This window comes from Pongo abelii, chromosome 9 (genome assembly GCF_028885655.2).
Source record: "Pongo abelii isolate AG06213 chromosome 9, NHGRI_mPonAbe1-v2.0_pri, whole genome shotgun sequence".
Classification (NCBI taxonomy): Eukaryota; Metazoa; Chordata; class Mammalia; order Primates; family Hominidae; genus Pongo; species Pongo abelii.
This window is the reverse complement of record NC_071994.2, coordinates 82,601,437-82,628,272: the sequence shown is the minus strand read 5'-3', so window position 1 is coordinate 82,628,272 and position 26,836 is coordinate 82,601,437. Positions and strand designations below refer to the sequence as shown.

The window sequence follows — 26,836 nt, the reverse complement described above, 5'->3', positions numbered from 1 at the left end:
ACCACATTGCTGCAAATGACAGGATTTTGTTCTTTTTAAATAACTGGATAGTATTCCATTATGTATATATAACACATTTTCTTATTTATCCATTGTTGGACACTTAGGGTGGTTTCATATATTGGCTATTGTGAATAGTGGTGCAGTAAACATGGGGGTGCAGATGTCCCTTTGATACACTGATTTCCCTTTGGATAAATACTTAGTAGTAGGATTGCTGGATCATATGGTAGTTTTAATTTTAGTTTTTTAAGAAAGCTCCCTAGTATTTTTCATAATGGATGTATGAATCCACATTCCCACTAACAGTGTGTAAGAGTTCCCTTTTCTTTGCTTCCTTGCCAGCATTTATTTTTTGTCTTTTTGATAATAGCTATTCTAAATGCAGTGAGATGATATTTCATTGTGGTTTTGATTTGCATTTTCTTGATGATCAGTGAATTTGAACATTTTTCATATACCTGCTGGCTATTTGCGTATCTTCTTTTGAGAAATTTCTGTTCGGATACTTTGCCCATTTTTAAGTGACTTTTTTTTTTGCTGTTGAGTTGTTTGTGTTCCTTGTATGGTCTAGATATTAGTACCTTGTTGGAGGAATACTTTGCAAACTTTTTTTTCCATTCTACAGACTGTATCTTAACACTGTTGATTGTTTCCTTTGTTGTGTAGGAGCTGTTTTCAGTTTGATATAGTTCCATTTGTCTTTTCTTGGTTTTGTTGCCTGTGCTTTTGAAGGCTGGACCATAAAATCTCTGCCTATACCAAAGTTCTAGACCATTTCCCCTCAGTTTTCCTCTAGTAATTTTATAGTTTCAGGTCTTATGTTTAAGTTTTAATCCATCTTGAGTTGACTTTTGTATATGGTGAAAGATAGGGGTCTGGTTTCATTCTTTCACATATGGATATCTAGTATTCCCAGCACCATTCATTAATGAGGGTGTCTTTTCCCAAGTGTATGTCCTTTGTGCTTTTGTCAAAAATCAGTTGGCCGTAAATAGATGAATTTATTTCTGGACTCCCTATTCCATTTAATTGGTCTTTGTATCTGTTTTCCTACCAATATCATGTAGTTTGGGTTACTATAGCTTTGTAGTATATTTTGAAGTCAGGCAATCTGATGCCTATAGTTTTGTTCTTTTTGCTCACTATTGCTTTGGTTATTTGGGGTCCGTTGTGGTTTTATACAAATTTTAATACTTTTTTTCTACTGTTGGGAAGAATATTATTGGTATTTTGATAGCATATACCTTTTTGAGACCATGCTGGCACTCTTTAGGAAAAGTAAAGGTTTCCTTACTTTATGATCTGGCAATTCCACTTCTGAGTATTTATTCCAAAGAAAGTTATTATGTAGAGCCAGAAGAAGGTTTGCACAGGTTTTTTTTTTAATTTTATTTTAATGTTATTTAGTAGCAGAAATTTGAAAATAACTTGAGTGGGTGTCTACCCATGGGAGAGTAGATGAGTAAAATATAGAAGAGTGATATGTAGTGGTTAGAAACCATAAATAACAACATTGAAGGATCCGAAAGCATAGTACTTAGATTAAAAAAAAACCCAGCAGGAAACAGAATGACATTTATACATAATTTAACTTTTATAAATTAAATATATGTGTGTATAAACCAATAGTCATTTCTTCTTAAAGCAACCTATTCTTTTCTAAAAATCACATTGGTATGCAAAAGCATGTAGTAGAAAACACTGTACTTGTGAAAACAATGTGTTTGGGGAACAAAGAATATTTTCCAGTGACATTAAAAAGTTTGAAATCTAATAAAAACTGCAGCACAATTATATATGTTAAGTAGTTAAAGTACATATATGTTACAATATGTATATATGAAAACTTTCATTCAGTTGTAGTGCCAGATGTTTATTTGTATGGCTCCTAAAACAGACAGGGAATCGAGGTGGCTAGTACACATTTGAGGAGTGTGTATATGTATGCTTTTTGTATGTTTATGTTTCTTTGGTGCTCCAGTCACTGGAGTACAGTTTTTTAAATTCACCTAGTGTTTCTCCTGGACAGAATTCCACACAACATAAATTTTACATTATACTCAAATTGTTTGCTCTGTCAATGGCATGGAAACAAATTCACAGTTGCATAACAAGCATTACAGCAGAAACGACTGTATGAACACATGCAAACAAGTGAGAATAACACATTGTGAAAGAGAAAATACATAAATATATAAAATAAGGGAAGGACTTTTGTGGACCATTGATAATAACTGATAATGTTCCCAAATTGAAGAGTATCATTAATCAACTATTTACAACTTTGATGTACGATGGGGAAAAAGTAGGGACTGGTGGCAGAGAATTTGGCCAAGGTGAGTATTTTATTTTATTATTATTATTTTTGAGACAGAGTCTTGCACTGTTGCTCAGGCTGGAGTGCAGTGGCGCAGTCTCTGCTCACTGCACGCGCCGCCTCCTGGGTTCACGCCATTCTCCTGCCTCAGCCTCCCGAGTAGCTGGGACTACAGGTGCCCACCACCATGCCCACGCCCAGCTAATTTTTTGTACTTTTAGTAGAAACGGGGTTTCACCGTGTTAGCCAGGATGGTCTCGATCTCCTGACCTCATGATCTACCTGCCTTGGCCTCCCAAAATGCTGGGATTACAGGCGTGAGCCACCGTGCCCGGCCCAAGGTGAATATTTTAGAGAAGAGTCCATGAGAAATTCCAGGGTGCCTGAAATTTGTTTTCTTGTGCAGTGGGAACTAACCAAATGAGTTTATTAAATGAAAGAAGAGAGGGTTGCAGAGGACCTGAAATCTAGGTATTGACAATCGAGATGAAGGAACAGCTTTGCAATGACACAAGAAACTAAGCAACACAATTGTGTAGAACTAGAGGCAAAAAGAAAAGGAGAATTACAGAATCAACACAGATAATAGTTGATAATAAACAGGAAGTTGATCTCTAAATCCGCCAGACACTGAAGTGTTAATACCCATATATCTTTTTCAATATATGGCTCACTGAAAAGAGTGAGCAGATTATATGGTCCAACATCACCAATGATGGGAAGCTATAGAGAATTCCCAATAATTTAGTGACTGCCACTTTACTTGATCATGGAACACAGAGGGATGGTTATGGAGAAACACAGAAACTGTAAAAGGAGATATGAAAAGTAGTCTGCAGTGGCAATAAAAATTGCAAATCCAAGGACAAAAGTGAGAAACCAGCCTCTAGATAGTAATGAACAATAAGATGGTGGATAGTAAAAATGAAAGGTAATAATGAATCACTTTTACATAGATAAATATTCACTGGATGATGTGGTTTAAAAGAAAAAACATATATGCTTTCTGGAGATTGAAAGATACTGCAGTTGGAACAGATGAGCTAATATTTCCCCTTTGGAATAATGTGGGTTGGACTACAACATAGAAATATGCACTCCAAAGTAAAACTACAGCATTTTTATTAAAAGCAAGATATAAAGACAGCAAGAAACAAAGAATGGAAGGAGGGAATAGAGAGAGGGAGAGCACTTATGCGGCCATATAACTTGAGATAGATGTGAAGTCATTTACCTGCTAAGTTCATATGATTATCCTCCGGTAACTGTACTCTCAGCTGAAATCTTCCTTGCCTCTGAAAAATCTAGGTAACATGGGCTTTAGATTCCCTTCTCATCTGCCCGGGCCTGTGGACAGCCAGGACTTCTCTGGATGTATCCAAGGTTCTGCTTTCATGACCACCTACATGTCTGGGCACCTGCTCTGTCCTGGGTCATCTTTGTTGACCTACACTTGGAACTCAGGTTCTTCAAATTCCTTAAGTTTAACATTCCTAACAAATATCCTTATTAGACTATCTATAAGATGTAGTGGTGAAACAGAGAAAGCTTTAAGTCCAAGCAACGTAAACAACTTCAAACAGAATAGTAAGAAACCTTGCTCTTACAACATCCTCAGCTATCCCACCACTGCAGAGCTTCACAAACCTTTAACCCCATTAGGCTGTCTTTTCTTGTCCCTCCTCCCCTTCTTCTCTCATCAAGTATTTTCTTTATTTCTCTATTTCAAGTTTAGTTGTCCCATAGACAGCATTTTGTCTCTCTTGTTGGAAGCCATGATGCCAATTAGCTAACACCAGAAATCATCAAAGTGTTTTGTTTTTAAATACAAACACAGCCTCCTTCCTCATAGAAATTCTGGTTGTCAGAATGATAAATCCTTTCATTTCTTTACACTGATTTTTATGGATGGCAATGAAGGTTTAGCTAAGTTAAATGACATATGCAATATCACAAAGCTAGCTAGGAAGATAAGCAAGTGCTCAAAAGCTGGTTTTGTTAATAAAAAGGAGAAGCCGGCTGGGTGTGGTGGCTCATGCCTGTAATCCCAGCACTTTGGGAGGCCAAGGCGGGGGGATCACGAGGTCAAGAGATCGAGACTATCCTGGCCAACATGGTGAAACCCCGTCTCCACTAAAAATACAAAAAAGTTAGCTGAGCGTGGTGGCATGCGCCTGTAGTCCCAGCTACTCGGGAGGCTGAGGCTGGAGAATCACTTGAACCCGGGAGATGGAGGTTGCAGTGAGCCGAGATTGCGCCATTACACTCCAACATGGCAACAGAGCAAGACTCCGCCTAAATAAATAAATAAATAAATAAATAAATAAATAAATAAATAAGAAGAAGCCTATATTGAGCATTCCTTATGAAACAGGCCCTGTGCCAGGTGCTTCCATCAGTTAGCGCTACCCTGTGGGGTCAGATTATTCACATTTTACAGACAAGAAGACGGAGACTCAAAGAGTGTGGGACACTTTTTCAAGGTCATGCAAGTAGTATTTCACCTGTTTCCATTTTCTGGGTAATGAGGGCGAGGAAAATGAAAGAAAAATACAAAACAAATATTTGAAAGGGCAGTCTGCTGTAGAGATGGTTTGGTGATTGAAGGGCCATGGAGATTTTATTTCGGTATGGTAATCCTTGACTGAATTTTTAGTGTTTTCTAGTTCATGAAATTGATGCATTTTCCTCTTTTCCTGTCTCTGTTCTTCAAGTTTCTTGGCTATTGGGGAGCCTAGTTATTTTTGGATTCGGGAAGTAGGTAACAAAAAGGATATTCTGTCTCTGGTTTGACAAGCTGCTCTCTCTCTCATTTCCTCTGAAAGGCTGGCAGTGTGAGGGTAGTTTGGGACTTCTCTGTCAGAGAGGGGTCTTTGTCATCAATCCTCTCTCTGCATGTAGAGGAGAAGTGTGGCAAGAGAAGCTACTATCTGCAAAAATTACTTTTAAGATGGGAAAGGACTATTTACATGTTCTCTTCTTTAGAAATTGGCACTATCCAAGGTCTATGATGGGCCTGGATTAGACTAAAATTTCAATATGAATAAGCTATTTTGGTGTCTTGGCAGGAGCCCACACAGGCTTTTGCACCACATGGCCCAGGCCATATCTGTGGCTCCAGCAGTTTCTTGGGGTCCTCATTTTCCTAAAGACAAAGACCAGAGAATGAGTGATGCCCTCCTCTTGTACTTCTTCAGCACTGCAGAATGCAAATAGTCTTTCCAAGTCTTCCTTTCCCATGCCACCCCTGACCAGGTCATAGGAACTTTTCCTTTTAAAGGATTTATTGATAGGTTCCTATTTTAGGAATAAGAGCATGGCCTCTGGATTCAAAACCCAGCTCTGCCACTTCCTAGTTGTGTGACCTTGAGCAGGTTACTCAAATTACCTGTGCCTCAGTTTCCTCATCCATATAACGGGACCAGGGATGATAGTATCTATTTCATAGGTTTAATATGAAGATTAAATGAATTTTTTTTTTTTTGAGACAGAGTCTCACACTATCACCCTGGCTGGTGTGCAGTGGCGCCATCTCGGCTCGCTGCAACCTCCGCCTCCTGGGTTCAAGCGATTCTCCCGCCTCAGCCTCCCGAGTAGCTGGGATTACAGGCACCCGCCACCACCCCCAGCTAATTTTTTGTATTTTTAGTAGAGATGGGGTTTCACTATGTTGGCCAGGCTGGTCTCGAACTCCTGACCTTGTGATCTGCCCACCTCGGTCTCCCAAAGAGCTGGGATTACAGGTGTGAACCACCGTGCCTGGCTGAATGTTTCTAAAGCTCTTATAATAGAGCATGGCATATACCGACTATTACATACATGCCTATTAGATTAAAAATAAAATATATAATCTCTGAGGACAAGTAGACGTAGGTATTTGAAGTCAGAACTTTGCCCAGCTCTGTGGGCTTGGGTTTGAGTCCCATTCTCAGCTCCCCTAGTACTCCTTTCCCCTTTCCTGGTATGTGCACTACTTTAGACAAATAAGTTTATTGAAATCGTGCTTAACTACTGATTTTGGGAGTGAAGGACTCTGTGCATCCTATTTACTATTTTATCCCCACTGCCTGGTGCTGCACTGTTAACTGAAGTCCTTGCCATTTTAGTCTCCTGTCTATACTGCAAATTCGCTTTTGGGGAAGTAAATAAAAGATTAGGAGTCTGTCTCCTGCTTTTTCGTCTCTGACCTCTTCTAAGAAAGAGTCAGGGGGATGTCTATTCTTGACAGAACTCTTTTCCCCATCATAAGTGAAAATGCCACCCAGTAAGAAAAACAGAAGATTGGGCCCTTCCTACGGGGCCTGTGTCAGTTTAGAGTTGATCTGTCCTACTTGGGAATAATCCCTTGTCAGCTTTTCCTTCTGATACCGATGGTGATTTCAAATTAGGGTGGATCAAGGTCATTCAAAAACCTTACACAACTCGTCCAGGGACCAGTGAGGTGGAACTGAAGAGTGTGGAAAAGGTCCAGGTTATTTTGAGGAAACTTGGGGCTAAAAGATCTGGAGCTGCTTAGAGCTGCATAATTTCCCTGGAGAAACTTCTGGCAAGTGTTGCACCATGGGTAAGACCAAATAGCTAAGGCAATTTGGCTCATCTTCATGGCCAAGAAGAAATGTGCTTAACAGGAGATAAACTCAGTGCCAGAACCATCCACAGTGGGGAAAAAAAAAAAAAAATGTATAGTAAATGACTTTGTGTATCACTGCCCGTGTTGAAAATACAGAAAGAGAAGCTTCAGAAAAGGAAGTAAAAAATCATTCTCATTAACAGCAATAGTGAATAATAGCTTCTTAAAATGATCAATTGCAGAATTTCACAGCTTTAGTGCAGAATCTTGCACTTAGAGATACTTGAGGAAAGTGCACGTTTATATTCCAATTTATAAAAAAAAAAATCTGTTTTTATCATACAGGTTAAACTTAAACAAATGCAAACTATTGAATTCAGTGACGAACTCACTCCTTCCAAGCTTTCCTCACCCATTTTAGACACTGATGGTTGTCACCACCCTTTGATTCCAGAACATTGTGAAAGTTCTGTGGAAACAGCATAGGCTTTGAAGTCACAAAGACTTGCATTCAAATGCTAGCTCCTTCATTTACTTGTATGACCTGAGATAAATTATTCAGCATTAGCAACCTCAGGTTTTCGGCTATAATCACTAGTGGGCAATTAGAATATCAACTTCTCAGAGGAGTTGAGAGTGCCAAATCAGAAAATATTATGAAAACCACATATTTCACTTTCTTTCAGACACTAAGATCCAATAAATATTTGCTTCGCTAATAGTTTATTGTGTTAAAGTATTAGTGAAGCAAATATTCTTGACATTGAGAGGATGGACATTGAGAGGCTGGACATTGAGAGGATATTGAGGGGAGCATGCTGGCAGAAGAGCACAGGACAGATGCCGGCACACAGGCAGCCCATCGACAGGTGGAACTGAGAGTTGACAATGTGAGCAGCCCTTGCTTGCTCTACACACCTCCTCAGCCTTGGTGTCTGCTCTGGCCACACTTGAGGAGCCCTTCAGCCCACTGCTGTGCTGTGGGAGCCCCTCTCTGGGCTGGCTGAAGCTGGAGCCGGCTCCCTCTGCTTGAGGGGAGGTCTGGAGGGAGAGGCGCGGGCGGGAACTGGGACTGTGCCCGGCCCTCATGGGCCAGCGTGAGTTCCCGGTGGGTGTGGGCTCAGGTGGGCCCCACACTCGGAGTGGCTGGCTGATGCTGCAGGCCCAGGCAGTGAGGGGCTTAGCACCCAGGCCAGCAGCTGTGGGAGGGGGGGTGTCAGGCCCCCCAGCACTGCTTGCCTACCCGTACCGCTCTTGAATTCTCGCCAGGCCTCAGCCACCTCCCCACAGGGCAGGGCTGGTGACCTGCAGCCCACCATGCCCAAGCCCCCGCCCCCTCACCCCGCTGCCCCGCGGTGGGTTCCAGTGTGGCCTGAGCCTCCCTGACGGGCACGCCCCCTGGTCTGTGCACCGGGTCCCATCAACCAGCCAAGGAGACTGGTGGGCAGCTCCACCCGTGGCCCTGGCGCAGGATCCACTAGGTGAAACCAGCTGAGCTCCTGAGTTGGTTGGGGAGTTGGAGAACTTTTATGTCTAGCCGGAGGATTGTATATGCACCAATCAGCACTCTGGGTCTAGCTCGGAGTTCATGGATGCACCAATTGGCACTTCATATCTTGCTAATCTGATGTGGACTTGGAGAAGTTTTATGTCTAGCTAAAGGATTGTAAATGCACCAATCAGCACTCTGTCTAGCTCAAGGTTTGTAAACTTACCAATCAGCACTCTGTGTCTAGCTCAAGGTTTGTAAACACACCAATCAGCACTCTGTGTCTAGCTCAAGGTTTGTAAACACACCAATCAATGCTCTGTGTCTAGCTAATCTAGTGGGGACTTGGAGAACTTTTACGTCTAGCTAGAGGATTGTAAATACACCAGTCAGCACTCTGTGTCTAGCTCAGGGATTGTAAACACACCAATCAGCACCCTGTCAAAATGGACCAATCAGCTCTCTGTAAAATGGGCCAATCAGCAGGATGTGGGTGGGGTCAGATAAGGGAATAAAAGCAGGCTGCCTGAGCCAGCAGCGGCAACCTGCTCAGGTCCCCTTCCATGCTGTGGAAGCTTTATTCTTTCGCTCTTTGCAATAAATCTTGCTGCTGCTCACTCTTTGTGTCCACACCGCCTTTGTGAGCTGTGACACTCACTGCCAAGGTCTGCAGCTTCACTCCTGAAGCCAGCGAGACCACGAACCCACCAGGAGGGACGAACAACTCTGGACGGGAGGAAAAAACAACTCCAGACGTGCTGCCTTTAAGAGCTGCAACACTCACTGTGAAGGTCTGCAGCTTCACTCCTGAAGCCAGCGAGACCATGAACCCACCAGAAGAAAGAAACTCCGGACACATCTGAACGTCTGAAGGAAAAAACTCTGGACACACCATCTTTAAGAACTGTAACACTCACTGCGAGGATCTGCGGCTTCATTCTTGAAGTCAGTGAGACCAAGAACCCACCAATTCCAGATACAGAACGAGGCAGAGTTTGGTTGCGGGAGTCGGAGAAGAGCCCAGGCTGTTAAGCGGCCTGACCCACTCCATCCCCTTCTGGCTTCCCCCATCTGTTGAGAGCTACCTCCACTCAGTAAAACCTTGAACTCATTCTCCAAGCCTACGTGTGATCTGATTCTTCTGGAACACCAAGGCAAGAACCCAGGATAAAGAAAGTCCTCTGTCTTTGTAACAATGTAGAGGGTGTAATTGAGCTGGTTAACACAAGCTGCCTATAGATGGCTAAACTAAGTTAGCACCCTGTAACCCACGCCCACTGGGGCCTCAGCTGTAAACATTCACCTCCAGACACTTCCGTGGGGTGGGAGCTCCACAGCCTGCCCGTCTGTATGCTCCCCTAGAGGTTTGAGCAGTGGGGCACTGAAGAAGCAAGCCACACCCTCATCGCATGCCCTGAAAAGGGGACCAGGGAATTTTTCTGGTTTCAAAATGAGCTTTCACATAGTGATAAGTCAATAAATATTTGTGGGATGAATTAATTAAAAACGAATGAGCATTAATCCTTAATTAATAAGGTGTTCTTGTACTTCCCTATATTCCATGGAGGAGGGGTAGAAAAAACAAATAATGACAAGCTAATATTGGAATGTGAGGGAATTTAATTGTGCATGAGCATGTACATTTAATTCCTTAGATATATTCAGGGATAAAGACTCAAAAGAATACACATTTCTCATTTATTCTGTATCCATACCTTCAATCCTGGATTATAAGATTCTTCAGAAAGATGACTCTTGGGATAGTCTACCATTACGTATAAACAAATGTACATATTTGTTTGTGCAGGAGGACATTGTCAAGGGGAGGATAGGGGAAGGACATTTCTATAGGCACTCAAACGTCTGAGTTCTTGTCCATCAGTTAGCTATGTGAACTTGGGCAAGTTGGTTCTCTTTTCTTTCTTTTTCTTTTCTTTTCTTTTCTTTTTTTTTTTTTTTTTTTTTGAGACCGAGTCCTGCTCTGTCCACCAGGCTAGAGTGCAGTGGCGTGATCTCGGTTCACTGCAAGCTCTGCCTCCTGGGTTCACGCCATTCTCCTGCCTCAGCCTCCAGAGTAGCTGGGACTACAGGCACCCGCCACCATGCCTGGCTAATTTTTTTGTATTTTTAGTAGAGAGGGGGTTTCACCGTGTTAGTCAGGATGGTCTCGATCTCCTGATCTCGTGATCCGCCCGCCTCAGCCTCCCAAAGTGTTGGGATTACAGGCGTGAGCCACTGCGCTCGGCCAAGTTGGTTCCCTTTTTTGAGCCAGTTTCTGGATATAATTAAAAGATTAGATTTGATAATCTATAAAATATTTGCCAGCTCTAAAATGTTTTTAATTATGTGGCCAGGAATTTGGTTATGACACTTTAGAAACAGTCACGAATGCCTCTGTTTTAATACTTGACAACTTACATACGACGATATATCTATATATTTGTGTATTTCACTAGACTGTGAACTTCTTCAGGCTCTGGCTTAGGGCCTAGAACAGAGTAAGTCTTTAAAAATTAACTGAAATTCACTAATTATACTGCTCAGATATACCAATAGAGTTCACAAGTTTGAGTTGTGATTCAGTCTAAATTTAAAAAAAAAACAAGAACTAATGCCAATGACAATTTTCAAATGGTCTTAGATTCTACAACGTTAAATGCACTTCAGGTAAATGTAGCGACCCAGAGGGTTAAAAATTAAATGACTAAAAATGGCTTAGTCTGCCATTTCTCAAACGACACAGGTATACACGGCTATAAGCAGTTTCTTTCTTCCTCACATTGGGTGATGCGCAACACATGTGCCTCAGACTTTGAACTTGCTTCAGTCAACATTTTTATCTGTGGCTTGACTGAAGATATAGTGGACAGCTCATCACATGCACAGGTGACAGAGATCTGGAAGGGAAAGCACATACAGTTTCACACTGAATCACAATCCAAAAAGCTTTTAACAGGGTTACTATGATAAAACAATTTAATTCTCATAAAATACAGTTAACAAAGATGAACGTTCTACCCAGATTTCTAAAAACCAAATGTGTTACACAGGTTCAGGAAAATAGGGCTTAGTGATTACAAATCTAAAATATCTTAAGCGTTTTTAAATAATTACAGTGGTAATTATGAAAATAACAGCCATCATTTGTTGAAAATAGATCCCCCATATCTGTGTTTCTGCTTTTTGTGGTTTTAGTTACCTGAGGTCAACTGCAGTCCAAAAATAATAAATGAAAAATTCCAGAAATCTACAATTTATAAGTCTTAGATTGCAAGCCATTCTGAGTAGCATGATGAAATCCCCCGCTGTCCTGCTGCATCCCACCCTGGACACGGATCATCCCTTTCTTCAACATATCCATATGTATGCTACCCATTCACCCATTACTCATCAACATTGTCTGCTCCTGACATCCAACTATCGACATCTACATGGATTGAGGACCCAGAATCACCCCAAGCAGGTGATTTTCCTTCTGATGTGTTGTCAGGTCAGTAGTAGCCTATAGCTACATCACAGTGCCTATGTAATTCATCTCCCTTCAACTCAACATGTAGGCTCAAGAAATGTGAGTATAATATGATAAGATATTTCAAGAGAGAGACCGGTTTCACGTAACTTTTATGACGGTATATTATTATAGTTGTTCTATTTTATTACTATTGTTATTAATCTCTCACTGTGCCTAGTTTACAAGTTAAATATTATCATGGGTATGTATGTATAGGAACAAACATAGTATACCTAGGGTTCTGTACTATCCATGGTTTCAAGCATCCACTGGGAGTCTTGCAATGCATCCCACATGAATAAGTGGGGACTACTGTGCTTACTATGTGCCAGGCACTGTACTAGACCCTACATCTCTGAGTTTCGAGGCCAATACCTTTTCAGTGTACCATGTTGAAAGTTCATTTAAGACAACCAATGACAGGACTCCTACAACGTTAAATGATTTTAAAATCAATTAAGACAGCTAGGCAGGTGGAATCCTGTGTTTTATGCTAGTGAAACTTGGTTGAAACTGTATTCAGGCTTAAATTCCACAATTTCAAAAGTATATAGTGTGTGTGCTCCAGGGGAAAGTGAGGGGCTTAGCAACCTTATTTTCCAAGGATTAGCTGGGGAAAAAATGAATAATAATCTGGATTAGTAGAGAGGGGAAATGATAGCTGTTTTTAGAAACTGAAAATGTTATCTTGTGACTGTTGGATCAGGCCTATTTTATCTAGATCCTGAAGAAAGAAGCAGGATGTAGAGTGAAAGGAACAGATAAGTGGTTTTTGGCTTAACAGAGGGGAAAAAAAAAAAAGCTAATAGTGAGTTCTATCCTAATACTGCCAAATGAATGAGAGTCCCATTGTTAAAAGTGTGCAGGGAAAAGTTGGACATTCACTGATGGAAAAGGAAGACTGGAATTAATGATAGAAGAGATGCCTCAAAGTCAGTTTCAAAATAGTAATTTACTATTCTCTGATTATATATTGATAGAGACTTCTTTAGAGTTTGCAATCAAAACCTTTTCTAATTTAGCTGAAGCTACTCTGTTAAAAATCTGCTATTTTATAAATACTTGTATAATCCCTGCCCTCTAAGATAGTATAACAAAGATATTTCTGCAAGTTTCTTGCTTTCAATCATTTTATTTATCATAAAAATTCTTTCTTTTCTTTTTTTTATTTAATTTTTTTAACGCTTCATGAATTTGCATATCAACCTTGTGTGGGGGTCAAGCTAATCTTCTTTGTACCATTCCAATTTCAGTATATGTGCTGCTGAAGTGAGCACTATTTCTCATAGTGAGTCTAAGACATAGGCATTACTTTTTCACATTACTAGATGGTAAAACTAACCCAGAGAAGATAAGCAATATATCTAATATCATACTGTTAATTAATAGTAGTACTATGATGCAGACATAATTGAGTAACAATTCTAAACAATGAGTCTTCCTCCACATTTTCATAAAGATCTACAAATTAGAGTAATTTTAAAAAGATCTTCAGTTTTGTAGCTTTTTAAATAATAGAAGTCATAGTTTATTATAACTTTTATAATGAAAAAGGCATGTTGTGGGAAATTTGGAAAATATAGTAAAATTAAAAATAATAAAAAATAGAATAATATCCTCTATAACTCTACCATCTGTAAAATTACTTCAACTATTATAGTGCATAATTTTGTGAGGTTTTTCATATATATATTTCATGAAATATATAAATATGCGATCAAAAATAAGTATTATGTATAAATTACACACATGCGAATATATAAATATATAATTTTTTAATCTTTTTTTTTTGGAGACAGAGTGTCACTCTGTCCCCCAGGCTGGAGTGCAGTGGCATGATGTTGGCTCACTGCAAGCTCCACCTCCCGGGTTCACCCCATTCTCCTGCCTCAGCCTCCCGAGTAGCTGGGACTACAGGCACCCAGCACCACGCCCGGCTAATTTTTTGTATTTTTAGTAGAGACAGGGTTTCACTGTGTTAGCCAGGATAGTCTCCATCTCCTGACATTGTGATCCGCCTGCCTCGGCCTCCTAAAGTGCTGGGATTACAGGCATGAGCCACTGCACCAGCCTATAAATATATAATTTTTAAGATAAATGGGACCAACTACTTTGTGTTGTTCTTTGCTTTTCATGGGAAATATAATTTTGTAAGTATGTTCTAATATCACTAAACATTTTTCTTTTTTAAATTATTGTTCTAACTGTACTGTGTGCAAGTCCATTTTTATTTTCTGAACACATCAACTGAATATTTTATTTTATGAAGCACTTTTTGGTACTGTGGTTGGTTTTCATGATGCAAGAAGGCCCTGAGACTATTCCGTAAAACATATGTGTCCTTTAATTTTCCTTTTTAAAAATCTTTTTGTCTGTTTTAAATTTTAATAGCTTTTGGGGTACAAGTGGGTCTTGGTTACATGGATGCATTGTCCAGTGGTGAAGTCTGGGATTTTAATGTACCTGTCACTAGAGTAGTATACATTGTATCCAATAGGTATTTTTTCATCCCTCACCCCCATCCAACCTTCCCCTTTTCTGGGTCTCCAGTGTCCTTTATACCACGCTGTATGCCTTTGTCTACCCATATCTGTTTTCCCATTCTTAGGTTACTTTACTTAGGATTATGACCTCCAATTCTATCCAAGTTGCTGCAAAAGACATTTTTCATTCATTTTTATGTATTTAATAGTACTCCATGTATATGGTACTATGGTTAGAGCAATAATTAAAAAAATTTAGTGATAATAGTCTATACTAAATGAAATATATATACCTTTTTCTTTTATCTACTCATCAATTGATGGGCACTTCAGTTGATTCCATATCTTTGCTATCGTGAATTGTGCTGTAATGTATATACACATACTAGTGTTCTTTTTACATAATGAATTCTTTTCCTTTGCGTCCTCAGTAGTGAGATTGCAGGATAACATAGTAGATGTACTTTTAGTTATTTGAGAAGTATTCCTGCTGTTTTCCAGAGAGGTTGTGCTAATTTACATTCCCAGAAACAGTGTATAAGTATTCTCTTTTCACCACATCTGTGCCAACATCTATTTTTTGACTTTTTAATAAAGGACATTCTATCTGTGGTAAGATAGTGTCTCATTGTGGTTTTAATTTGCATTTCCCTGATGTAATATCGCTAAATATTTTTCTAAAGCATAAAGTTTATTTGCTTCAGCCTAAAGATATATTGAGAAGACATAAAAATCCATTTTTATTGACATGCTAGTAGAATTATTTCCCTGAAATATTGAGACTTGTGGTCAGTAAAAGGAATTTTTTGCTTCATCTGTCCTCAGGACTGAAGACAGATTAGGAGTAACTGAAAGTAGCCACTGGTTTCCCATCACACTCATGCCTGCTTGATCTAACCCCTTTCCAACAGTAACCTCACTCACCTACTCCTCTCTAAGCACCTTGGACTCCTTCTGTCTCTTGAACTTGCCAAATGTATTCCAGGCCTACATCTGAACACATGGCGTCCACATGACTTAAAAAGCTTTCCCTAGATATTCGTTTGGATCTCTGTTTCAACATCACCTCCTGAAAGGGGTCTTACCTGACTTGCTTAGCCCCAGAAACCCTTACCATCCTTTCTTCTTTTCCATCACCCTACCTTCACCCTGCTTCATGTTTCTCTATCCCACTTCATTATCTACAGTCATATCATGTAAGTATTTGTTCCTTGGTATTTTCCTTCTCATATATTAAATACAGGGGAATTACAATGCTTTGGTCTTATCAGTAGTCACCTAGAATAGTGCTTGGTATGGAGTGTGTACCCAACATATGCTTATTGCCTGAATGAATGAGTGAGCAGCTTGTAAGGCATGCCTGGCAAAAAATCCCATTTTATTTTTAGTAAGTTGGGAAGTCAGGGGAGGGTTTTGAGCTGTTTCCTCGTCTTTATTTATCATTGATCTAAGAGAGATTATTTAAGAGGCCTGAAGCTTAACATAAAAGTGGATTTATTCTTTGATACTAGAGTTTTTGTGGGAAGAACAAAAACTAGAAGTTGTCCTGAAGGAAGGCTAGGAAGAAAAGACCAGATTGTCAATATAATTGGGGTAGACAGAGCATGGGAGGATGAGACAGAGTCAAATGGGATTTTCTTAAAAAATGAAAAGAGCCATTTCTCAGTGGCACCTGATAAATAAATCTTGGGAAAGTCACAAGGCCTGGTTTAGGTGCTAACATTGCCTTTCTATAGATTTCATACGTGGAAAGTAGGTATATTTAAAAGCCCAAAGTGGAATGGTCTTATTTTTATCAGAAGAGTAATGATAAGCTCATTAATTGTCTAAGCGGATAGGTGACACAAGCCTCAGAAGTATTGTATTGGCTTGCATTTTGAAGCTCCTGTAAAAGAAAATGCAATCAAATTGTGATTTTTGAGAAGGGGGTTATCCATCAGCATTAGAGTCTTGATAAGGCTATATAGGTTTCTTAAAGACACTTCTTCAAAGTTGATAACATAGTTATCTCTCTGTCATGCAGTATAATTGATAGCACTATTCAAAATTAATAGACTTTGATGTGTAGTAGATTAATGCACAGTATGCTCAGAACAGAAAGCTTACCGCTTCTGGGATTTTAACCCACATCTAGAATTCAAATAACATGAAAAGAGAGGGATGGGTGAGGCCTCACGTCTGAGGATACAGCAAAGACCAACAAGTTTTACAACATGATAGTGGTCATAAAATTAAACTTAACAACTCCACAGTCCTGAAAGTGAGATAGAAATGTGTTCAAAGGAAACCTGTGCTTCTGATATGCATCATCCCTCCTATTTTATTACTATAAGCTTAGAGTTCCCATTGCTGGCTCTGCCTGGGCTCTTATAAATACGGTAACATATAGTACTTAAGAAATATTACATTCATGGGGGGATTTCTGTTAGTCTTCTATGACCTAGATTAATATTGGAACAGTTTAATAGACACAATCATAATGAGAACAAACCTACTAGCATATGTCATCAAAAGGAATGGTCTTTTTTTTAGCTAGACTGGGAAGGAAATTAGGGTAAAAGAAAGAATCAAATCAGGGAAAATCATAAAGATTAATGAAAATAGGGCCCAGACAGGCTGGTACTCTTACAGAAGCTAATATAGAAGCAGCAGTTTATCTTGTCTCTTGTGAGAACTAGACTGGGAAGTCAGGGGGAAGTACCCATCTATGATGCCAGAGAAGAGCTCACCAAAGAGGTAAAATAGAATTTTGTCCTTATTCCTGATTTTCTAGCAGATAGATCAAGGACTTTGGAGGCATAGACATCTAGATTAAGATTCTGGCTCTTTTATTTGTTCTGCGTATGATGTTTGGACAGTCATTTAAACTGCTGGGGTATTAGTATCCTTATCCATACAATGAAGGCAAGCAAACCAACTTTTAGAATCATCATGAAGAATAAATCAGATTAGATACGTTAAGGACCAAGCACAATGCTTGGAACAGGGCTGTTATTTACAATGTACGGGTTATGCCCTGCACAATCACTAAAGGGTACCATTTGCATCTGTAGGACAAATTGTAAGCACTCTTCCATGGCATACTCATACTTTTCATCCTCATTGAACACCATCTCTCAAGGTGTCCACTTTGAGAGTGTAAAATCAAGATGATCTGCCATTACCTTCTCAAACACATTCTGGTGATAGCAGTGATGAGAAATATAGGACACGGAAGACTTCTGAGTCAGTGGCATGTGTCATTCCCTCCATCTAAACTGTGGTTCTTGCCTCATACAGCCAGACTTTTCATGCCTTTTTGGGAAGTGTTCCCTGATGGTTTACATGTTAGTTTGTTTGTTTGCTTTTATCCCAAGCCTGATTAGCTTCCTCTCTCCCAGGTTCCCATGACCCTCTGCATTGACCTCATAGGCTCACTCTCGCAGAGTACATGCCACACTGTATCATAAGTGTTACTTTTTGTGATTCTATCACAGTACTGAGAACTCTTTGAACTTCTGACTTATCCCTGTATGTTTAGTTTCTAGTTCAATGTCTGGCAGTTATTGCTCAGCAAGTGCTTGTTAAATGAATCAACACACAGACTGTCATATGCGAATACATTGCAATATGATCTTGAGCAAGTTACTAAACCCTTCTGAACTTCAGCTTCTTCATCTATAAAATGGGAGAAAATACATACCTAGAAGATATATTGAGCTATATACAACACTTGGGCCAAGTTATTCACTCTATAAGTTGAGCAATATTTCATTATTATTATACTATTTTATGACCATATTCAGATATAATTAAATGTACCAAAAGTATGCCATTACTGAAAAACATTTAAACAGTTGTTAAAAAAAAAAAAACCCATCCCATTGAGCCCCTTAATTCTTGGGGTTTCTGGCTCTACATGGTGCCATTTGCCCTTTTCTCACAACAGGGATCCATTCCCCTTTGCCCTTTTTGTGAGTTCATACATTTATTCTGTCTGACACTCACAAATCCATTATGTTTAATGAATATCCCTTCTGACATCATGCTGCTTAAATGAGGCTAGAGTGCCTAATGATTTTGCTTTTAACAGTGACTTTGTGTACTCAATATTTCTAAACTTTAGCAGAGCTGATCATCATTTTAATATTCCTGAAGTCCACATAGTAGCAGTTAAATTTGTACCAACACTTTTGAGCATTGATCATATAAAATATGCAGGACTAGGCACTATAGGGAGATACAAACATGAACATGGTCCTGCCTCTCCGCTTGAAGTTCAAGGTCTCAGATCAAAAGTCTCTTAGTTAATATGCTGAGAAGAGCCACTCACAGTGATATTCTCTATGGCCGTGAATCAGATCTCTTGAGTTAAAAAAATGTTACTTGGGCAGCTGGGACTACATGGTTTGAAAATAGATCTGAATAAGACATGCTCTGCCCTTGTGAATCAGGTAATTTAGTGATGAAAAGGGAGTGGAGAATATAAACATACTATTTTAGTATATTAGGCTAAATGTTTTGGCTGAAGTAAGCACAGAGCGTGTTGGTGGTAATAAGGTAAGAAGTAGTCAGACTAGAGATGAAGGAAAGCCTTAAAAAAGTGATGAAGGAAGGCTTCTTGAAAAGCCCACTAACGTAGGTTATCACATTTTGATCCCTGTGAGAATCAAAAGAAAAATTTAACTCAATAGTTGGCATAGAGTAAGTATTCATATTAGATAATTGTGTTATAAAATAACATTTATAAACATCATTATAATTATTGAGTAATAATATGAGTGAAAATAGTCAAGAAAAGGGTACTCCAGGCAGAGGGAAATGGGAGGAAAGGCATGGTATAAGGTTACTATAAACGGTTGTACTGAAGGAGAATTAAGGTAAGGATTGATGAAAATCGAGTATGGATAGACTAGAAATGGGCAGGAGAGTCAGGCCAGAAAACCTAGATTTTGTCCTGCAGGAGGAATGTTCTCATAGTGTTAAGGAAACAAGTGACTCAGTCAGATTTATTTTTAGAAAACCTGTTCAGCCACCATGTAGAAGATTGATTTGAGAAGATCAAGACAAAAGACAGGAACACTAGTTTAGATGTCTGTTACAATGGTACAACTGAGAAATGAGGAAGGCCTGGACTTTGCACAGGGGTAGAAAAGAAAAGAGAATAAGCCATCATGGAGACTATGAGTAGATGATACAGGCTATTTATTTAATGATGTACGTGTTGAAAATAAAAGGGAGACAGAAGAATGAATGAGAGCATCAGGGTTTCTCTCTGGCTGTGTGATAGCAATGAAAGAGGAATGAGTTCAGTTTGGCCACACTGTCTTTCTAGTGCCAGGTGGACAGTTTCAACAGGCATTTTCATATATGAATTGGAAGCTGAGATAGAACATCACTGTTGGAAACAGTAATTTGAGAGTCTTCTGCATATAGAGAGAATAACCTTAAAAGTAGTTAAGACTGTGTGAGAAATGCCTCTAGAGAAGGAAAAGAGGGCTAAGTAGAGGTTTGGACCATATTTGGGAGAGGAAAGACTTTCAGCAGAAAAGTGGCAAGACTGGGTAGTTTTTAGAAGCCTACAGATGATAGCTGCCTATATCAGTTATCAAACAACAGTGTGTGTAATAAACAACTGAGGATCTTGTACAAGATTCCCTGGCCCCACCCTAAGAAAATCTGATTGATTATGATGAAGCCTAGGAAACTGCATTTTCCAGCAAGCACCCAGGTGATCTGACACAGATGGTTCATGAATCCCACTCTGGGAAACACAGACCATATTACTGTTGGAGTGGGAGAAGACTGAACACAGGGTATGTGCTCATCAAAGTGCTATGCTTAATGAACTAGATGCGAGCCTCCTCCAGATTTGCTTGGCAGGTAACCAACCGAAGAAAATTCTTGTTATCAATTTTCACTTATTTTCTAGACCAAAAATATGACCCAAACCCGGGTCAAAACCTCACACACCCAGAGCAGAGTTTGCAGACACAAATAAAAGTCAGGCTGGGGAAAATGAAGGAAATTCAATGCAATATATTTGTATTCTGTCACTGAGGCACTGTCTAATGTTGCTGTAACTATGATGTATAGGTCTATCAAAGCATGTGTTACCATGGTCTGAATTTCCCAACTGGAGAAAAATGATTAATGTAGAGATTTGCATTCGATGTGGTCTTGGACATCAATATTTCAGCTTAGGTAAACAGGAGCTTTACCTAATTTATTGGCTTTCATTATGGATGACTTGTAGAAGCCAAATTCCCCCTCTGCCGCGAAAATGACCTTTCATGCTCTACAAATCAATCTAGAAGAAGTGAAGCAAGTTGGTTAATGTTTTAGGAAGGAAAAAAATGACTTCACATGTCAGGGACTTAATTGTTGTGATTTTGACCCATTTTGAAATTAGTTAACATTTGCTTCAGGCCTCTGACTTCATACATTATTTATTTTCATCTTGACATTGTTTAAGTCTCTTCATGTGCCGTATGCTTATAACATGTGAGAATCTTTTTCTAAATATTGCACTTAAGTAATAGCGTTATGAGTCTGAAAATTTAAAGCCCAAAGTGTGTTCCCCACACACATACACGCACATGAATATTATTTCAGGCCATACTGCTTTGGGGTACATTTTAGCTCTCCTTGGCAAAGTTTCTAGATGTTACAGCCAGCATTACAGAGCAATTTCCTTGTAAGAGTTTTATGTTGCAAAGTGTGTCAGAAGTTAATCAAAGGGTAACAATGCAAAAGTCTGTGCATACAGCTTCCTGGAGACTGTGGCCAGCCCATGCTGTCAGTCACTGTCGAAACTGTAGCACACAGGGGCGTATGGCACCTTTTTCTCTCCTGTGAGAAAATGTTTCTGACCACAAAGGTCACTGCCTTTATGGCATATATCTATTAGCCTGTTGTTGTGGTGTGAATCCCAAGGAGAAGGCATCTCGTCAGCTGTCTGGCTCAGATGCATGGTCTCTGCAGCTTCTTGCAGTAAAGGGTCAAGCCCTGCATCTTGCTTCTGACTGTCAGCATCAGCGTGGGCCTTTCCTATCATAACCTCTGCATCCTGGTGAGTAATCACTTATGCCTGGCCTTGAAAATGACTATCCCATTACTTGTTCTGTGTAATCATGGGAGAGGAGTGCCTTTGGAATCATTACACAAGCTACACCTTCCAACCAGCCTGGGCGTCCTCACGGCTTGGATGGGGAAAGGCAATCTGTGAGAATGTTCCATCATGCCAATGCCATACGACGATGGTGATTTAGAAGCTGGAAGAAAGGCTTAGAAACTCTTATGTATTCCTGACATGGGTACCATCTTCTAATCACCTATTTTTTTTTTTATTCTTGACACTCATTTGAAGTTAAACAAAAACCAGTGTATAGATGAGACCTGACAGCTGTTTCCCAGATGTACAGAAATAACCATTGCAGCTGTCTAAAACTAGGGCATTTGCATTTGCATGAGTTTGGATTATATCTTTCATTAATTTGGGTCATAATTTATGTACAAAGCTCATAGAACAAAGAATATGCATGTCCAATGCAGCCTTTTAAAAAAAATCTTTAAGCACAAAGATAGAAATTCCAGGGATTCTGTTCACCTGGTAAAATGCAGACTTGTTGAAGGTGATTTTCACTGTACAGATGTTAACTAAAAATCTACTATATTCACAGCAGTTTTTCTGTCTGCTAAAAATCTACTCATCTTTCCAACTTTATTGTCACCTTCTGCATGAAGCTGTCTTCTGTTCCTGAAGTTAGAATTAATTGATATCTTCCCTCAGGAATTTGGAACCAGATTCATGGAGGCTGGAATTTGATGCTCTCATTTCCTAGTAATGCTCATTGAAGTAAATGCTGAACAAATGCTAATAGTATCCTAATGCCAATAAGAAGCAAGGAACGGAGGAAAACATGCAGGCAGGCACATTTATATTAACTGAAAATAGGTAGTTTTGAAATAAACATTTATATAATATTTTACAATTCAGAAACACTTTCTTTTTTTTTTTTGGAGACAGAGTCTTTCTCAGCCACCCAGAATGGAGGGCAAAGGGCAATAGCATGATCTCAGCTCACTGCAACTACTGTCTCTTGAGTTGAAATGATTCTCCCATCTCAGCCTCCTGAGTAGTTGGGATTATAGGCACCCACCATCATGCCCGGCTAATTTTTGTATTTTAGTAGAGACAGGGTTTCACCATGTTGGCCAGGTTAGTCTTGAACTCCTGACCTCAGGTGATCTGATGGCCTCAGCCTCCCAAAGTGCTAGGATCACAGGTGTGAGCCACCGAACCTGGCCTCCTATTAAATATAAGGTCCAGTTTTGCATAATTTCTTTGCTCATGCATATGAAATAGGCTATCAGAAGCAGCCAGGTCAAAAATTGAATGCTTTGCTGCTTGGACATTTCTTCTACCAGATACCCTAAATCAGCAGTCCCCAACCTTTTTGGCACCAGGGACTGGTTTTGTGGATGACAGTTTTTCCACATACTGGGAGTGAGTGTGATGGTTTCAGGGTGATTCAAGTACATTACATTTATTGTGCACTTTATTTCCATTATTATTACATTGTAAGACACAATGAAAGAATTATACAGCTCACCATAATGTAGAATCAATGGGAGGACTGAACTTGTTTTCCTGCAGCTAGATAGTCCCATCCATGGGCAATAGGAGACAGTGACAGATCGTCAGACATTAGATTCTCATAAGGAGCAGACAACCTAGATCCCTCACAGGCACAGTTCACAATAGGGTTCATGCTCCTGTGAGAATTGAATGCCACTGCTGATCTGACAGAAGGCCTAGCTCAGGCAGTAATGTGAGCAATGGGGAGTGGCTGTAAATACAGATAAAGCTTCACTTGCTTGCCAGCTTGCCTCTCTTAACAGGACATAGACTGATAATTGTCTGTGGCTCAGGGGTCAGGGATCCCTGCTCTAAATTATCACTCTCAAGTTCAAAGTTTCACAGATCTGTAGGGCAGGGGCATAATCCAAATAAGCTCTTTGCCAAATGTGACCTTTGCTCCATTGCCAATAAGTTCCTTATCTTCATCTGAGACCTCCTCATCCTGGCCTTTGCTATTAGCATTTTGATTACAACCATTCAACAAATCTCTAGAAGTTCCAAATTTTCCCTTATCTTCCTGTCACCTTCTGAGCCCTCCACACTCTTCCAACCTCTGCCCATTACCCAATTCCAAAGGTGCTTCCACATTTTCAGGTATCTTTATAGCAATACACAACTCCTGGTACCAATTTTCTGTATTTGTTTTTTCTCACACTGCTATAAAGTAATAGGAGGTTTAAGAAACGAGGTTTAATTGGCTCACAGTTCTGTGGGCTGTACAGGAATCATGGCAGCATCAGCTTCAGGGAAGCCTCAGGAAACTTAGTGACAGAAGGCAAAGGAGGAGCCATTACTTCATCTTGTCTGAGCAGGAGGAAGAGGGAGAGCGGGGAGGTGCCACACACTTTTAAACAACCAGATCTCAGGAGCGCTTACTATCACAATGACAGCACCAGCGGTAGTGTTAAATCATGAGAAACCAGCCCCATGATCCAAACACCTCCCACCAAGCCCCACCTTCAGCATTAAGGTTTACATTTCAACATGAGATTTAGGTGGGAACACAGATCCAAACCATATCAGATGAATAATTAAAATGATATCTTTAAGTCTGCTTTTTGATTACATGTAAATGTGAATTGGGACCTGGAAAAGAAATTAGATGATTAATTTAGTAAATTCAAGACTCACCATCAAATACACTGATTAGTGATCAACATTTTTAGTTAGGATTATTATGTTAGGGTATTGAGAAAAAGCCAACCTAGGTGGATCATAACTAAAATAATGTCCTTTGCAAATCTAAGAATCCCCTTTCTCTTTCTAGTGGAAGTTTCTATGCCAGTTTTTTTCACATGATCCTAATGAAGATTGATTTCTAATAGTACTGTCGTATATATTTTATAACTAGCAAAGCATAAAATGTCTTCTTTGAACTGTTAAATAAAACGTGGAAAAGCATTGATACTGAAGACAGAAATGTAATGTTAGGACTGTGTGTATTTGAATGAAAATATTTACCCTGATAATTAAAACACATATAAAAGAAGATTTTTTAGTCTGACCTTTATGAATGTGAATTTGTATCTTAACGTCTGACATTCTTGGGATATTAAAATGAAACAATCATTATACTAAATCATAATAGTTAAAATAATTTGGAGGTATAGAGCTCTAAAATCTTAGAGGAATCACAGGGTTTTGGTGAAATTGAGTTATATTCTTAATTATTTTATAAATAGAAAAGAATTTAAATCATAATTAATTTTATATAAAGAAAACCTACCTTATTACAATTTTTGAAATATATAAATTTTAATGCATCCAAATATTTTCAGTATTCTTTCATGCTATGGAACTTGCTTATGCCCAAGTATCTGATTACAGATTTAGGATTAGACTCATTGCTTCCATGCCAGCATGAATTTTGGTTGCTTATTAACATGTGGGTTATAACTTTGAAGAAGTCAGATCGTGGAAGATCATACACATGTTGCACTTGCTATCTCACAGGCATTCTGTAATTAGACTGGATTCATTTGCCAGACCCCTCCCTGAGCTAACGAGCTAAGGTACTGCTGTGTCTCTTTTTATTAAGAAAATTGAAGTTGGAGATTAAACGACTCTAAAATGACTCTTGCTTCATTTTGCCAGGTCATTTCTGAAGGCTAGACTGAACGTGGGTCTGAATTCTGTAGGGGATTTTGAGTCACTTGATAAGAACATGATTTTCTCTTATTGCCTTTTTGTTATTTTCCCGAAATATGAAGTGAGATTCTATTATTTGTACTGAAAAAAGTACCGCATGCTTTATATTACACATCTTTCTATTTTATGTCCTACTTATTATGCTCCTGTATTTCCCCTTTTCCAGATAAGTCAACATTTTCACTGGACCAATTGGATTGAAAAGGCAAGACTGAATGAGGTAAGCCATTTGGGGGCTGCTGTGAACACACACATATTCAGCAATCCTGTGGTGAACAGAAATTTAACCAAGCTGGCTTTCTAGTTTGGTCTGGTTGCACCTTGTTTGGTCAGATTCTTGCAAAAGTCTGAGTTAAATACAGCAAACATGCAGGTGGGTAAAACAATTATTATTTTGATCCTTTGGCCTTAAATTAGTGAAGTGTGGCATGCCTATATGTACAGAAAATATAGGGACAATTATTTTGCATTGGTTGGGATGCTGTTGAGTAATGGTGAGATTGTGAGAAAAGATAGCTAGACTGGAATTATTACTCAGGAATTTGTCTGCTGGCTTGAGAGGGAACTTAAGGGGCTGTGATATATTAAGACTCTTCCCACTCACTTTAGGGGACAGGAATGTTGTGGCGTTCTTTTCAGCAAGCTGAATATAAACAGTCTAGACACAATACATGCTTTGAAACTGATTCTGCAACAGGGGAAGTGAGAATGGATTGGTCAGGGCCAGAATAAGGTGTTGCTCCAGTGAGTGTTGACTTCTCTGGTGCAATCCGAATTCTCAGAAGAGCCTTTAGGTACTGGCTTCTCAGTCTTACTGTTTTTGGTTTTGAAATTGCTTTCCTAGTGTAAACTAAATGACTTTTCTTTGAAGCAAGAAAATATGTAAGTAAAGTCTTAAAATTATGTATGCCTGTTGATTTACTTATTCAATTTAGAGTCATTTATTTAAGGAAAAATTAAAAACTAATTTTAAAATTTGTATGCAATATTTTTACTGTGGAATTATTTAAAATAATGAAACCTTGGGGAGAAAGCCCACTACCTAATAATTTGGAGTTTGTTCAATAAATAATGGCATAACCACATGGTGGAATATTATGCATCTGTTAAAAGTTATAATTGTGAAAAATGTTTAATCTCAATAGAAAATATAGAGGCAAGATAACAAGTAAGAATGCAGCATTCAGAATTATCTATATTGGGGCATGGCTTTGATTTATACCTAGAAATTAGATGGGGAGAAAATACAATTTGTTCTCAGAGTTCTATTCTGTAAGATACTTTTTCTCAGACAATAATGCCAATTCCATAGGAATGTGGTGCACATTTTATAAGTTGATGTGTACAAATTAATAAGCACATGTTATATCCAATAAACACTCACGCTGCTCATTTCTTCTCCTTCTTTCTTTATTGAACGTGATTTTCTCAAGAAACCATGACTTCCCATCCAGTCCTCCAAAGGCAAGCACATTTCATGCTGGATTCACATCCACCTGCCCATGCTTTTTGCTACCTAGAAAACCTTTCCAATACCTTTCTTCCACTTTCATACCAAAACTTCTTCTTTAGGGGTCTCTTGTTTCCACTTTATGCCTTGCATTCCTTTTCCTTAATTCTGTTATTCTTACATAACCAAATTAACTCCTCTGCATTCATAGCTGACTTTAGCTTTGGTGAATTGTTATTTTC

At 39.1% G+C, this 26,836-nt stretch overlaps 1 protein-coding gene and 1 non-coding gene across 4 annotated transcripts in view; one reads left to right on the top strand and one right to left on the bottom strand.

Moving 5' to 3' along the window:
• The window catches only part of TENM4 (teneurin transmembrane protein 4), a 3,040,222-nt gene that overhangs the window by 1,134,805 nt on the left and 1,878,581 nt on the right, over positions 1-26,836 (top strand). For all 3 annotated transcript variants that reach the window (XM_054526090.2, XM_063711315.1, XM_054526091.2), the window contains exon 4: positions 25,311-25,364. The gene's annotated coding sequence lies outside the window, so the exon portion shown is untranslated. The remainder of the gene's footprint in view (positions 1-25,310; positions 25,365-26,836) is intronic.
• On the bottom strand, positions 13,061-13,167 carry LOC112135579 (U6 spliceosomal RNA). The gene has a single exon (XR_002916844.1). It is a non-coding gene; the product is annotated as a U6 spliceosomal RNA (small nuclear RNA).